This window comes from Mobula birostris, chromosome 8, assembly GCF_030028105.1.
Source record: "Mobula birostris isolate sMobBir1 chromosome 8, sMobBir1.hap1, whole genome shotgun sequence".
Classification (NCBI taxonomy): Eukaryota; Metazoa; Chordata; class Chondrichthyes; order Myliobatiformes; family Myliobatidae; genus Mobula; species Mobula birostris.
In genome coordinates, this window is record NC_092377.1 from 45,706,150 (window position 1) to 45,721,822 (window position 15,673).

General features: G+C 41.3%; 1 long non-coding RNA gene across 2 annotated transcripts in view; it reads right to left on the reverse strand.

Annotated features, from left to right (window-relative positions):
• Window positions 1-10,063: 10,063 nt before the first annotated feature.
• LOC140201282 (uncharacterized) overlaps window positions 10,064-15,673 on the reverse strand; it is a 63,411-nt gene continuing 57,801 nt past the window's right edge. For both annotated transcript variants that reach the window (XR_011886819.1, XR_011886818.1), the window contains one exon: window positions 10,064-11,737. This is a non-coding gene — a long non-coding RNA (uncharacterized lncRNA). The remainder of the gene's footprint in view (window positions 11,738-15,673) is intronic.

Consider the following 15,673-nt stretch of genomic DNA (forward strand, 5'->3'; position numbering starts at 1 on the left):
GTAAATTGATTAGCAGCTCAGTAGTGTATGGAGAGGTGGTGGGGGTTGGTGGGGGTTGTAGTAGAAGGATATATGGGTGTAATATATCAGTTTTGGAAATGCATAGGACTAAATGAAGCCAGCTCAGACTGCTTAAAGTCATGCTCCATCTGATGAATGATAGCTTTAATGACAAATGAAATTTTGTCATTTGAATATGTTTTTCTGATAGTGTGCTGGAGACCTTAAAAGGAAATGGAAAGGAAGACAGTTGCAATCCATCCATGGAGGCTCATACAGGGCACACACATGAGATGAAAAGGTGACTTTCTGAACCAAAGGGTATGTGTGCAACACCACTAGGAATACAATGATCGCAGAATGACTGCCTAGATCAGAGAACATGCATTCAATGTCATCCTCCACACACTGCACTACCAACTACGCACATTACGCACTGCATCACAGCCCTGTCGTTCATGCAGCCTTCTGAACTTATACCAACATTCATTCACTCTACTGCACCTTCACATGCTGAGCAATCCAGCAAATCATACATCCACATCCCTCATCTTGCCATCCAACCATAACGAAAAGAGATCAGCTTGGGCATGAGCTCTGCTGCAGAGATGAAAGCTTTGAATGAGAAGTTCAAAGTTCAAAGTAAATTTATTATCAATGTACATATATGTCACCATATACAACCCTGAGATTTATTTTCTTGAGGGCATACTCTATAGATCAACAATAAAATAAGAACCATGATAGAATCAATGAAAGACAGCACCAACTTGGACATTCAAACAATGTGCAAAAGCAACAAATTGTGAAAAATACAAACAGAAAGAGATGATAATAATAAATAAGTAAGCACTCAAAATCAAGAACATGAGACAAAGAGTCATTGAAACTGAGTCCACGGGTTGTGAGAACATTTCAATGTTGGGCAAGTAAAGTTGAGTGAAGTTATCCCCTTTGGTTCAAGAGCCTGATGGTTGAGGGGCAATCACTGTTATTGATCGTGGTCGTGTGAATCCTAAGGCTCATGTACCTTCTTCCTGATGGCAGCAGTGAGAAGTGCTGGGCCCAGGACAGGTCCACCGAAATAATAACACCAAGGAAATTAAAGTTGCTGGCCCTCTCCCCACTTCATCCTCCATGGACCTCTGGTTTCCTCCTCGTCCTGAGGTCAATAATTAGCCCCTTCAATAAGATGTTGTTGTTATGGCACCACTCCGCTAGATTTTCAATCTCCCTCCTATATACTGATTCTGCAAACTTGAGTATGGCTTTGGAGCTGTGCTCAGACATACTGTCATAAGTGTAAAGTGAGTAGAGCAGGGGGCTAAGCACACAGCCTTGTGGTGCACCTGAACTGATGGAGATCGTGGAGGAAATGTTGTTGCCAACTTGAACTGATTGGGGTTTGCAAGTGAGGAAATCGAGGATCCAGTTGCATAAGGATGTATTGAGACCAATGTATTGAAGCTTAATTATTAGTTTTGAGAGGATGATGGTATTGAATGCCAAGCTGTGGTGGATCTGTTGCTCTGGCAGGCAAATTGGAGCAGTAACTTACTTCAAGTCACGTCAAGTCACTTATATCATCATTTTGACCATAACTGCTGGTACAGTACACAGTAAAAACAAGATGTTTTTCAGGACCATGGTGCTGCACGAACAATACAAAAACTACACTGAACTACGTAAAAAAACAACACAAAACTACACTAGACTACAGACCTACCCAGGACTGCATTAAGTGCACAAAACTGTGCAGGAATTACAATAAATAATAAACAAGACAATAGGCACAGTAGAGGGCAGTAGGTTGGTGTCAGTCCAGGCTCTGAGTATTGAGGAGTCTGATGACTTGGGGGAAGAAACTGTTACATAGTCTGGTCGTGAGAGCCGGAATACTTCAGTGCCTTTTACCAGATGGCAGGAGGGAGAAGAGTTCATATGAGGGGTGTGTGGGGTCCTTCATAATGTTGTTTGCTTTACGGATGCAGCGTGTGGTGTAAATGTCTGTAATGGCAGGAAGAGAGACCCTGATAATCTTCTCAGCTGACCTCACTATCCGCTACAGGGTCTTGCAATCCGAGTTGGTGCAATTTCTGAACCAGGCAGTGATGCAGCTGCTCAGGATGCTCTCAATACAACCTCTGTAGAATGTGGTGAGGATGGGATGTGGGAGATGGACTTTTCTCAGCCTTCACAGAAAGTAGAGACGCTGCTGGGCCTTCTTTGCTATGGAGCTGGTGTTGAGGGACCAGGTGAGATTCTCTGCCAAGAAATTTGGTGCTCTTAACAATCTCTACGGAGGAGTTGTCAATGTTCAGTGGAGAGTGGTCGTTCCATGTCCTCCTGAAGTCAACAACCATCATTGATAAATTAGCTTTGTTTTAGCAGGTTTATTTTATGGTAATGCATGTATATATTGTGGTCTGCTGGAATTCAAGTATATTGAAGAATATAAAATCTTAGGGTAGGTGCTGAGAGGGCATTTCTTTTCATTAGGAATCTAGAGTAAGGGAGCATTTACTCAGAATTGGAATTCTTACATTTATCCTATGGAAGAGGAGGGATTTCTTCTCTTTAACCTTCTGAACCAACTGAATTCTCTGTCTAACACCCTGGATTCCAATGAAATCAAGCTAAAGATGTCTACTCACTTTGTCAGACACTTTGTAGCAGGAGGGAATGAGACCGAGACTTCTGCATAACTTCCCTTATGTTTGTGCATTGCAAATTGGTGGAGATGTGTCCTGCTCCCACAGTCTGATCCACAAAGGTTTATAAGCCTCATGACCTTAACAAGCTATTGCTAAATTGGACCTTACACAGCCCTCCAGTGGTACTCTTGGCTGAAACATCTAATAAATATCATGAATTACTGAATCACAGACACTCATATAATTTCTCACTTACGAGGATGAAGCATAATGTTGCTGAAAGACCTTTTTGCCTTCTTCCCAGTGAGCAAAAAAAAAAGCCAATCAAGAAAGAATTGGCTATTGCAGAAACTTTGAAACCAACATAATTTCCTAATTCCCTGTATATCACTCCCAATTGATTTTTAAGTATTTCACATATTCAATATTTCTTATATTCTTAATATTTTAGACCTTTTTAAAATGCCTGATCCACAATTTATCACAAGATTATTATTTTGTGCCTCAGGATCTATAACTTAGGCACCCTAAAATACTGTTGGTCATCACATTACAGCAAGAACTGGGTAACCACAGAAGAAATTCAAACCTCACTAGTGGCTCCTTGTAACAGGTCATGTGAAGAAGGCATGTCTTCACCTTGTGCATTATGGTCCAAGTCACTCACATTCACGAACGAATTGCCATAATCCAATGCTAATTATAAGGCATTTTCAGCTACTTGGACTGTCTCTTTGTGAGGCTGTACGTTGAAAATACAACAGTCTCCTTCACTGAACAATGTGCTGTCATGGTCGATTAGAGACAATCACATCTAATTGAGGATGTCTCTTGGAAGATTCCAGCACAGTATGGGTCATCAGCCAATCCCTCCTTTCAATATGTCATCAGCGGAAATGGAGAACTTTGCTCCATTGATCAGTTGCTCCATTGATCAATGTTTGAGCGAGCATAACAAGTTTTGAAAGCGGATGACAAATCCTAAAGCTAAAGTACAATCAGGGCTAAAAATATATTTCAAAAATAAACACTGGGCTCAATCTAGACAGCTCTGAAGAAGAGAATGTGGTCGCATTAATAAAAGACTTCAGTGCCTGAGTAGGATAGCCTCAGAAATCAGTTCAAGCAGTAGAAAACAAATCAGAATGGGTGATTAACCCATACCAGGTTGACCTGTTGCAGCATTTCCATCCTGAGTGTTCAAAAAATACGGTATGGTGAAATGCCATACAGAGTGGATTGGTAGCAGGAAGTTAGTGTAATTCTTTACAGCACAAGCAATTGGAGTTCAATGCCCGCAGCTGTTTGTGAGGAGTTTGTGTGCTCTCCCCATGACTGCTGGGTTTCCTCTGGGTGCTCCAGTTACCTCCCACATTCGAAAGACGTAGGATCAGGGTTAGTAAGCTGTGCACACGCTACATTAGCACTGGAAGCATGGCGACACTGCCAGGCTGCCCCGGCATACACTTGGATTGTGTTGATCGTTTACGCAAATGACGGGTTTGAAAGATTCAAAGGTTCAAGGTTCAATGTAGACTCATTATCAAATCTGTATGCAGTGTACAATCCTGAGGTTCGTTTTCCCCCACATGACCAAGAAACAAAGGAAGCTATAGAAACCATTTAAAGATAAACATCAAACCCCCACCACGCAAAAAAATGAACAAGTTGCACAAACAGCAAGAAAAAAACATGAGTGAAAGACAGAAGTACAAAATACCAAATCACAAAGGCATCAAAAGAGTCCAGGCATATTCAATTAAGCTCAGTTCAATTCAATCCAGTACTGCACCTCTTGCTATCTGCAATATACATATGACAAATAAAACTAACCTCTCTTTTTAGGGTCAGTTTCAGCAAGGGTCATGTGTGCTGGTTCTTCCATTTTTAGTGATTGTGATCTACAGCAGAACAGCAAGATCTAGGTTTATAATGCAGTTGGTGTATGCCCCTCCATGGACGCAGAATCTGCATTATGTACCAACCAGTGTTTGCTGCTCCACTCAAACCAATATCACCAACACTGAGGCAATAATCCTCATCTCTGGTGGTACAGATGCTAGATTTTCACCTTCAGAAACAAATCACTTCCCCTATGGTCAAACATCTCATTATGGCAAGTGGAAATGCTACAAGGACACATGTATCTTGTATCTTAAGAAAATTAATGTCAGCATCAGAAGCTGAAAGCAGCCACCAAGATACTATATTCTCCATCTGGCACCCTTCAAGGAAAAGTGTCCTGTCTTTGAAGCTGAAAAGAGTGAGAAGCTGAAAGAATCCCTTGTCAACAGGCACCTGACCTGCAGTGAAGTATTTGCACCTTCTCTGGGTGGGTTTGTGGTTTCAGGATTGAACTCCTAGGTCATCAGAAGTTCTATATAAATTTGTAGAAGAGGGGATTGCTGTTACATTGGCATTTTCTTGATTTTGCCTAACAACCAGCTGCACACACTACTGCCACTCAAAACAAGGGACAGCTCCCACAACCAGGGTACTAGGACCAGAGTTGCTTGAGGTTTTCCTGCAAGACTTCTATCAGTTTCCTGACTGTGTCAGCAACCTTCCACCAGCCAAGCTGCAGCCATTGCAGAAAGTTGTGCAGGATCATTAAGACAAGCAAAGGCAAAAGGAAGTCGAACTATTGCATGTTATTTTTCAAGTTTTAGTTTATAAACTTAGATTGATCATGACAGAGTGAAGCTAAGATGGGTACTGTTGATGAATGAAGAATTTGGTTTTGTTTTTTGGTAGTGCCATTGGGTAAATTGATTATGAAAAGTCCAGGAGCAGGTGTCTAGTTTCCTTCTCTCTTCCTTTCTCTTTGGCATCACAAGCATTAAAAACCTTCCTAATAGCTCGGCTGGGATGACTTGCATGATAAAATTCATCAATCATAATATTGGAACCAGTTCTGCACCCATAACAATTAAACAACACGCCCTTGGCAACCACAGTCTATAAATTAGACTCAGCTTTTGACCCGGCACCCACCCAAATCTGCAGGTCCAAAAGTCCCAGTCAAACTGATAGCAGTTTGCATCTGTGGTGATATTAATAAGTCTATTAAAATAATAGGCAGTGGACCTAAAGGAAGACGATACCCAACCATAGATTCAGTGGACACTGTGAGCTTCTTAATAGCAGAGCTCCAAAAGATTTTTAAAAAATAAAATGACTTTTAATCACTTGATGACCTTGAAAGGCCATTAAAAATTCTTGATGAATTTCTGAATGAAGTCCTTTCGTCAATCTATTTTACATCCTGTAGTAAAAGTAAATGATTACCTCACAGTCGACATTTGCAGATGTTCTGGTTACTTGCAAAGTACTAAAACATTTATTCATCCCTTTCGCTGTCTCCATCTCTCTTTGTTTTTATGCACACAGAATTTTCTGTTTCTTTTCTGGAGGTTGTCAATAGATTGTGGAGTTGTGTTGATTTTGTTGCTTTCTTGTGTTGATTTTGATCAAAAGGGGTTGAAAGCTGTATTTGGTATGCAAAGGTATACAGCTACTAAAATGTAGTCTGAGGGAATTTCATTAATATTCATGCATTGATAAACTTACCACTCTACTCCTGAATTATAATAGCACCAACAAGGGCTAATTAAAATTGCACCTTACCGTTCAGAAATGTAAACCATTAACCCTGCTCTTGACAGGGAAAGGCTTCACAAGCAGTGGAGTGGAAGGAGTGGTGGGTGTAAGGATGTGTGTACGCATTTGTTTCATCACGGAGCACTAGATTTCACTTTTAGGTCTTGGCCTGTTACGTGTGCAAAACCGATTTCAGAATATCAACAGTTTTGTAGAACAACTCATATCAAGCAATGTGCTTGGAAAGAGCTCTGCTATCATATTGGCTAGATCCATTACTAGCCTGGAAGTGCTCTGGAGCTGTGTCCTCCTCCACAGCAGAAAGAGCAGACAGGGAACCCACTGTTGGCTCTTGTGCTTCAGAGCAGGAGATGACTGATATTCTGGGAGTTCAAGCAGAATGGTGCTCACTCAGTCTGATAGCAATTCAGTCCTATAAATGGGTGCTGGGATGGGCAGATAGGTTTCAGATACAGGGGAAGTTGGTTCTGGTCTTGATCACAGGTTTCTGAGGGCTCTGGGTCAGGCTGATGTTGAAAGTATTTTAATCAACAGGTGATCAATGATGGTTCAGTTCAATGGTGGCCAATTCTGGCATTGTCTGGCCATGGACTCAGTGGCAACCCATTCTATGCCGTTATTCACATCCCAATGGAAGGAGAAAGAGGATAACCAGCACACCACCACTGAGGCTGCCATGACAGGCATTGGTTGCAGCCTAACCCTCTACCAAGATAAATGGAAATGTGCTCATGAGTCTGGAGAATGTGCCTGCGATGGCTGATAAGCTGGTAGTGCATTTAAGCTGTGAGATATTGGTTGAACTAATTGTTGGTGTGCAGCAATGTGGAAGGGCATTTAATTGGTAGCTCTGATTCTTGGTAGGTGGACTTTGATGTAGATTGTCGTGAGGTGGGTTCCTGGATTCCTACACATACCTTCCCGAAGATCTTCCTCTGGTTGCTCTTCAGCTGTGCACTGATGGAGTGAAAGATCGTGTAATATATGGACACTTCAGGTGATGAGAGAGTAACTTGAATGAACTGTGTGTGCAATGCTCCCCGCGTTGCTGGAGCCAGAGTGCAAATGGCTGCAGTGTTATTGCATTACAAGCAAGCCATTGACTGCACGGGCTTCAAAATGTCCACGGCAAGTCCAGAAAGGGCCCCAAAGAAAGTAGTCAAGGGCAGTGTCAACTTTGGCAGGCAATGGGAAAGAATGGTCACATAACCCTACATACAGATGGACCCTGATTTCAGCAGACTGCATTCAAAGTCACAAGTCATGCTTCACTGCATTCACACAGGCTATCAAACACCTATCTACGTTATTTGTACACCGATCCCTTTTTATAACTTACATTCCCATCAACTCTTTGCACTGATTCTCCTGACAACTGTCTACAGTGGGGGCAATTTACAATGGCCCATTAACTTACCCGTTGCAACATTCTGGTAGAGGAGACCACACAGTCAAGGGAAAGCAGCCATTCGATTTCCATCTTCGGCAGTAGAGGTTACCTGCCTTTCCTAGACAGCATTATCATTGCAGGTCTCCAACCACCACTGATCAGGATCACAAATGGACTAGACTCATAAATGCTGTGGCTGCAATAGTCTGAGTGACTCATTACCATTAAATCCTGGACTCTTGCTACACTTACAAGGCACAAGTCAGAGTGTGGTGGAATACTATTAATTTGCCTGCGCGAGTGCTACTCTGATAATACAAAGAACATTTCCATGGAAAACATTCTGTCTGGCAGCATGACACCTTAGTACGGCAACTGCTCTGTATGTGGCTGTAAAAAAAACTGCAGAGAGTTGTGGGCACAGCTCAGCATATCACGGGAACCTGTCTCCCCTCTATGGACTCTGTCTACAATTCTCGCTACCTCGGTAGAAGAGCCAGCATAATCAAAGGCCCCATCCAACCCGGATATTCTCTTTTCTCCCCTCTCCCATCAGGCAGAAGATACAAATGCCTGAAAGCATGAACCAACACGCTCAGGATAACCTCTGCTCCATTGTTAACTGGATCTTGAATGGACCTCCTGTATAATAAGATAGACTCTTGGCCTCACTGTCTATCTCATTGTGATCTTGCACTTTATCGTTTACCTGCACTGCACTTTTTCAGTGGCCTATTCTACTCATTCTGCATTGTTATTGTTTTTACCTCATTCTAGCTCAATGCACTGTGAAATAATTTGATATGTATAAGTAGTCTGCAAGACGAGCTTTTCACTGCATCTTGGTACACGTGACAATAAAAACGAAGACAATATAATACAAATTCAACAATACACAGGTTAAAACAGTTTTCTTAATTGGTTCATTCCTGTCGTCACCAACAGATAATGACTGCAGTATTCACAAAATGTGCTACAGGTACCTCCTAAACCCACAATTAGCAGCATAAAACAGGACAAGGGCACCAGGTGCATGGGAGCATAAGCAACTACAGGTTCCCCTCCAAGTAACATCAACATGACTGAGAACTAACTTACCACTGGGCCAAAATCCTGAAACTCACTCATCAACAGCATTGTAGAGGTACCTGGATCAATGAGACTGCAGTGACTGAGAAGGCAGCTCAACATCACCTTCTCAATGGTAACTGACCTTCCTAATATAACTGTAATCCTGAAAAAAAATAAACCAAAAATCATGATAATTTCACTCATTTTCAGCCTTCTTCTCTCAAAGAATCATTTGCAAATAGCTCAGCCTCCTCAGAAAGTAGAGGCATTGGTAAGCTTTCCTGATTGTATAGAATGTGTTCTGGGACCATGCGAAGTTGTGCAAGCTGTGCACTCCCAGGAATTTGAAAATGCTCGTTGTTTCCGCTGCTGTGTCGCCAACGTAGAGAGGGGTGTGAGTGGCGACAGTTCTCATCAAATCAATAACTATCTCCTTTGCCACATTGACATTGAGGAAGAGGTTATTTGCCTGGCGCCAGACCTCAAATTCTTCCACTTCCTCTCTGTAGGCAGTATCATCATTGTTGCTGATGAACCCCACCACTGTCGTGTCATCTGTGAATTTGACAATGTGATAAGTCGACTGTATAGCCATGCAGTCTGGTATGAACAGACTGTACAGCAGTGGTCTCACCACACAGCCCAGGGGAGGGGGGTGCTGTGTTGAGAGTGATGGGGAGCAAGGAGATGTTGGTCCTCTTTGAAAATTAATATTGACTCTGCTTCTATAATATTTTCAAGCAATGTAATCCAGGCTATAATAGCTACCTGAAAAAAAAAACTCACCTTATCTTCCCCCTGGTGATTCTGCCAATTATTTTAAAGCCAAGTCCTCAAGCTAGTTGAATCAGTTTTAACCTATAGAAACACCTTTGGTAATTATGAATGTTTCTCCTCCTAACTTCCTCTGCTCCAAGGGGAGCGATCTCAGCATTTCTATTTTCTTTAGATAACTGACACCCTTCATCCCTGCTCCCATTTTAGTAAATCATTTCTGTTTCCTTTCTGAAACCTGGTTAAGTCTTGACATTGTTTAAGCCTGATGCCCAGAACTGGAAGCATAACTCTAGCTGAGGTACCCCTATGATTAATAAAGGTTTACTGTTTTTTGGCAATTTTTTTTTCCTTCAGTATTTCATTATGACCAGTTGCTCTATCCAAAGTACAAAAAATGAGAAAGGTATTCAGTCAGCACCTCCTGTGGAAGAGCATCTGAGATGTACCCCCTGGAATACCACTTCGAAAAATATTCTGGTCATCTTGGTAAAAGTCAATTGCTCAGTTTATTTTTATGAAGCTAAATTTCAGGTGAGGATACAATTTGACTCTGAATATGAATTTAATATTAACTTTGAAAACATAGTACTAGATCCTTTCCTTAACCAGTCCCTTGTTTTTAACTTTAAACTTTGTCACTCTCTAATTCACACACTTAATATATGAAAACCCATAAAATAGATTCAGAATATTATATAGATATACATCAAAGACAATCACAGATTGTCAGGGATGTATTATAAAAATGAGTTATCCTTTATTGGATGTGAACTTGTGTGCAGTTAAATACACACAAAAGCAGTTCTAGTGAAAGCCATTGCCCACCGGTATCGTCACCTGCTCCCTATTCTCAAAAATGGTTCTTCCACCTTACAACATTTTCAAAATCACCGAATTCCATATTTTCAAACAACTAATGGTCATTACTGACATCCTCTCTAATCACTTTAATCTCCAGTCTTCCTTCTTTCTAAGACTGTGAAACATTTCATCTCTACCCATACCTTGTGAAGTGCTTTAGCGAATCAGAGGACAGGGGGTTTGGTGAGAAGCTGAATGTGAGGCGCTGAATAAATTGCGGTCTTAGTGAATGGTGGAAATGGGCTTGCTCCATTCACTATTTCTGATGTGTTTGCACACCTTCTACATTCTCTTTCTTTTTTTTTAATCTGAGCTTCTGTTTCAGACACATTTCCCAGACCACCTTGATGTGTCACTGGCACGACAGTAATTGTCCCACTGTATCCTCTAGCGCAGGGGCCCCAACCTGCGGTCCATGGCATAACAAAGTTTGGGAAGGCCTGTTCTGGAGCACTTCATGGTTTTTGACAAGGATGTTTTACACTAAAATTCACCACTATTTCTCCTCCATGATCCTTTTTTTAAGGAATTTCTTCAAATGATATCACCCAATACAGCTAGATGAGATTTGGAATGGCATTTAAAATATGTTATTGCTTCAAGTTACTGATTAATACAGAATGGAGTGACTAAGCCGTACCAATGTTATTGTAACTGCAGTGAAAAAAGTCCTAGAACTGCTTTTATACAGAAAATACAAGCTTCAGTAGAAAAGAAATTACATACTTTAAATGCACAGCAATTATAGCAATGGAAACAGTGCAAGTTAAAAGAACATTTTGTGTTTATCCACAGGGTTACCCACTTCAGGTACAACTATTGAAGGGGCAGGATTGCCATTCTATCTCAAGGAATGTAAAAGGTTTATTGCATTACAGCCATTAAGCCTTAGGCATAAATCATTGGCAGTTCAATAAATAACTCAGTAATGTATTAGTGAGCAATGAATTCCATTTTAAAAATAAGAAAAAAAAACAAGCCATATCAGTTTTTCCTGCAGTCATCATGCTGTGTTGTTAATAAAATAAAATGTATCTCTTTATTATAAACAGGCATGCTTTTGAGCGAGATTACCTCCATTTTTCACTACAATTTTCAGTTTTCACAGGCCTCTCACTGCATGTGACTGACTGTACAAAAGAAGATTTGATCTTTTTTATCAACCTCCCTCAGATTTTAAGTGAACGGTATTTAATGGCTGAGAGCTGTCTGGGAATGATGCTTCTCTTGACTCTCCCCTCTACCGTGAAGTTCCGCTGCTTTGACACAATGATTGGCCTTAAATTGAGGCCACAGGTGCAAACCAGTTTCCTCTCATTCCATGCTTTCAGGTTTTGATCCTCCAAAATCCAAAATTCCTGGGCTGCAAAACAAAAGAAATGCACCTTGAATATATACCATTTATATGGGGCACCATGGTGGTGCAGTAGTTAGTGTGATGCTATTACAGGATGGGGCTTCGTAGTTTAGAGTTAATTTCTGATGCTGTCTGTAAGAAGTTTATAAGTTCTTCCTATGAGCATGTGAGTTTCTTCCAGGTGCTCCGGTTTCCTCCTACATTCTAAAGACATACCAGTTAGTGGATTAAATGTTCATTGTAAATTGTACTGTGATTAAGCTAGGGAATAATACAGTATTATTATTGATCAATGGTTTGAGTTGTGTCTATTTAAATGCAAGAAGCATCATGATCAAAGCAGATGAGCTTAGAGCATGGATCAGAACTTGGGGCTATGATGTTGTGGCCATTACAGAGAATTGGATGGCTCAGGGGCAGGAATGGTTACTTCGAGTGCCAGGCTTTAGATATTTCAGAAAGGACAAGCAGGGAGGCAAAAGAGGTGGGGGCATGGCACTGCTGATCAGAGATAGTGCCACCGCTGCAGAAAACGAGGAAGTCATGGAGGGATTGTCTACTGAGTCTCTGTGGGTAGAAGTTAGAAACAGGAAGGGGTCAATAACTCTACTGCGTGTTTTTTTATAGACCACTCAATAGTAACAGGGTCATTGAGGAACAGATGGGGAGACAGATTCTGGAAAGGTGTAACAATAACAGGGTTGTCGTGGTGGGAGATTTTAATATCCCTAAAATTGATTGGCACCTCCCTAGAGCAAGGGGTTTAGATAGGGTGGAGTTTGTTAGGTGTGTTCAGGAAGGTTTCTTGACACAATATGTAGATAAGCCTACAAGAGGAGAAGCTGTACTTGATCTGGCATTGGGAAATGAACCTGGTCAGGCATCAGGTCTCTCAGTGGGAGAGCACTTTGGAGATAGTGATCACAATTCTATCTCCTTTACCATCCCATCGGAGAGCAATAGGAACAGACAAGTTAGGAAAGCGTTTAATTGGAGTAAGGGGAAATATGAAGCTATCAGGCAGGAACTTGGAAGCATAAATTGGGAACAGATGTTCTCATGGATATGTACGGCAGAAATGTGGGCAAATGTTCAGGGGATATTTGCGTAATGATCTGCATAGGTACATTCCAATGAGACAGGGAAATGATGGTAGGGTACAGGAACTGTGGTGTACAAAGGCTGTTGTAAATCTAGTCGAGAAAAGCTTATGAAAGGTTCAAAAAACTAGGTTATGATAAAGATCTAGAAGATTATAAAGCTAGCAGGAAGGAGCTTAAAAATGAAACTAGGAGAGCCAGAAGGGGCTATGAGCAGGATTAAAGAAAATCCCAAGGCATTCTACAAATATGTGAAGAGCAAGAAGATAAAACGTAAGAGAATAGGACCAATCAAGTGAGACAGTGGAAAACTGTGTATGGAACTGGAGGAGATAGCTGAGGTACTTAATGAATACTTTGCTTCAGTATTCACTACAGAAAAGGACTTTGGCAATTGTAGGGATGACTTACAGTGGACTGAAAAGCTTGAGCATAGAGACATTAAGAAAGGGGATGTGCTAGAGCTTTTGGAAAGCATCAAGTTGGATAAGTCTCCGGGACCGGACAAGATGTACCCCAGGCTACTGTGGGAGGCAAGGTAGGAGATTGCTGAGCCCCTGGCAATGATCTTTGCATCATCAATGGGGACGGGGGAGGTTCCGGAGGATTGGAGGGTTGCAGTTGTTGTTCCCTTATTCAAGAAAGGGAGTAGAGATAGCCCAGGAAATTATAGACCACTTCAGTAGTTGGTAAGTTGGTGGAAAAGATCCTGAGAGGCAGGACTTATGAACATTTGTGAACAAGTCAGAGGCTTTTTCCCAGGGTTGAAATGGTTATCACGAGAGGGCACAGTTTTAAGGTGCTTGGAGGCAGGTACAGAGGAGATGTCAGGGGTAAGATTTTTACATAGGGAGTGGTGAGCGCGTGGAACGAGCTGCCGGCGACGGTGGTGGAGGCGGATATGATAGGGTCTTTTAAGAGACTCCTGGATAGGTACACGGAGCTTAGAAAAATAGCTGGCTATGGGTATCCCTAGGTAATTTCTAAAGTAAGTACATGTTCGGCACGGCATTGTGGGCTGACGGGTCTGTATGATGCTATAGGTTTTCTATGTTTCTATATTTCTAGTAGGTGGGTTGCAGGCCAGTGTGGCTCTTTGTGCTAGTAGAGCCTGTTTTGTGCTGTATCTGTAAATACAAAATATAAATAAAATATAGAAATTTGCTATAATTGCAAATTCTTTTGTTTGAAAATCAACAAAGGACACTAAAGATGCAGGAAGTAAAAAGAAAACTGAAACTTATTAAATGTTGAAAGGCCTAGACAGAGTAGACATGGAAAAGATGTTTCCCATGGTGGGGGAGTCTAGGACAAGAGGGCACAGTCTTAGGATAGAGGGGGCATCCATTTAAAACAGAGATGCAGAGAAATTTCTTTAGCCAGGGGGTGGTGAATTTGTGGAATTTGTTATCTCAGGCAGCTGTGGAGTCCAGGTCATCAGTTGTAATTAAGGCAGAGATTGATAGGTTCTTGGACACAGTATCAAAGGTTATGGGGAGAAGGCCAGGGATTGGGGCTGAGGAGGAGAAAATGATCAGCCATGATTGAATGGTGGAGCAGACTCAATGGGCCAAAATAGTTGCTTTTGCTCCTCCTTTGTCTTATGATCTTATGGTCTTAAACTGCTGTTTGAAAACTTATTGGGTTAGGCAGTATCTGCAGAAAGAGAAACAGAGTTAGTGTTTCATGTTGAAGACCAGTTTCTTGTTTATTCAATTAAACTGGGCATCATATTTTATTTACTGGATTTTTTGAAATCATTGGACCAATTCATGCTCAATAATGCCAACACTATGTTCAATACCCACACACTCATTTCAGCTGCACTGACTGCCCTGGCACAACAGAGCAGGCCACACTGGTGATCTCCACACTGGGGCACCTCACCAGGAGGAACAAGCTAAGAGTAGTGACTAGACCTTGAGTGGCAGAAAAAGAGACCCTATCCCAGCAGACTTGAAGGACTCTCAGAGGTATGATTTAAAGGCAGTTGAAAATGGGTTAAAATAAAAAAAAGGACATAGAATAATTTCAGCAAGTAATACATAGCTGAAAAAATTTCTGTTTACTCCATCCACCCCAACAGTCACCTATTCACCAAATTGTCATCAGAGTTGCTTCAAATCCATCACCACCAAGACTACACGTCATCTCTGAAGCTTCTTTCCAGTAGCGATACAGCTTCTCCACAAAACTTGCTCAGGTATAATACTCTAACTGTCCCTGCACAACATCCATTAAATGGGCTTTCCTGCTCTCCTTGTTCTGTTGATAATTAGTGAGTTTGTTCACATTTATTTCAGTTTGATTATTGATGTTTGGGTATGTGACCATTCTGCTAATTGTTGATAGCCCATGGCTGTTTGCACTATTGTCTTGTAGATTGTTGGTTGCTACTGTGTTATCTGTTATGATATTGTCCTGTGCCTTATGTTTGGCACTGAACCACAATCTATTCTAGTATGTTTCACATTCTGGCAATTAAGTGATTATGATTTTGTTAACACTACACTGCATTAAAATGATTAAGCACATAAGTACAAGTGAAATAGAATAACTAATAATTCAGCTAAATTTATCTTATTAATGAGGTTCCTTTTAAGGTGTGTTGAGTCCTTGACCTCAGCAAGATCCAGAACTATACCACTGGCATGTGAACTGCAGTTCACTTCCAACTTCCAGTCAGAGGTAGACAGATGCAAAAGCTGAAGTCGAGCTGAACAGTGATGGGTGGATTGGCAGTGATTTTCCCCCAGAACTCCACATGCATCAAAGCACAATCCACCCAATAATTCTGATCATCCTTCCCGTTCATTAAATCTTCATTTATAACAAAAGACAG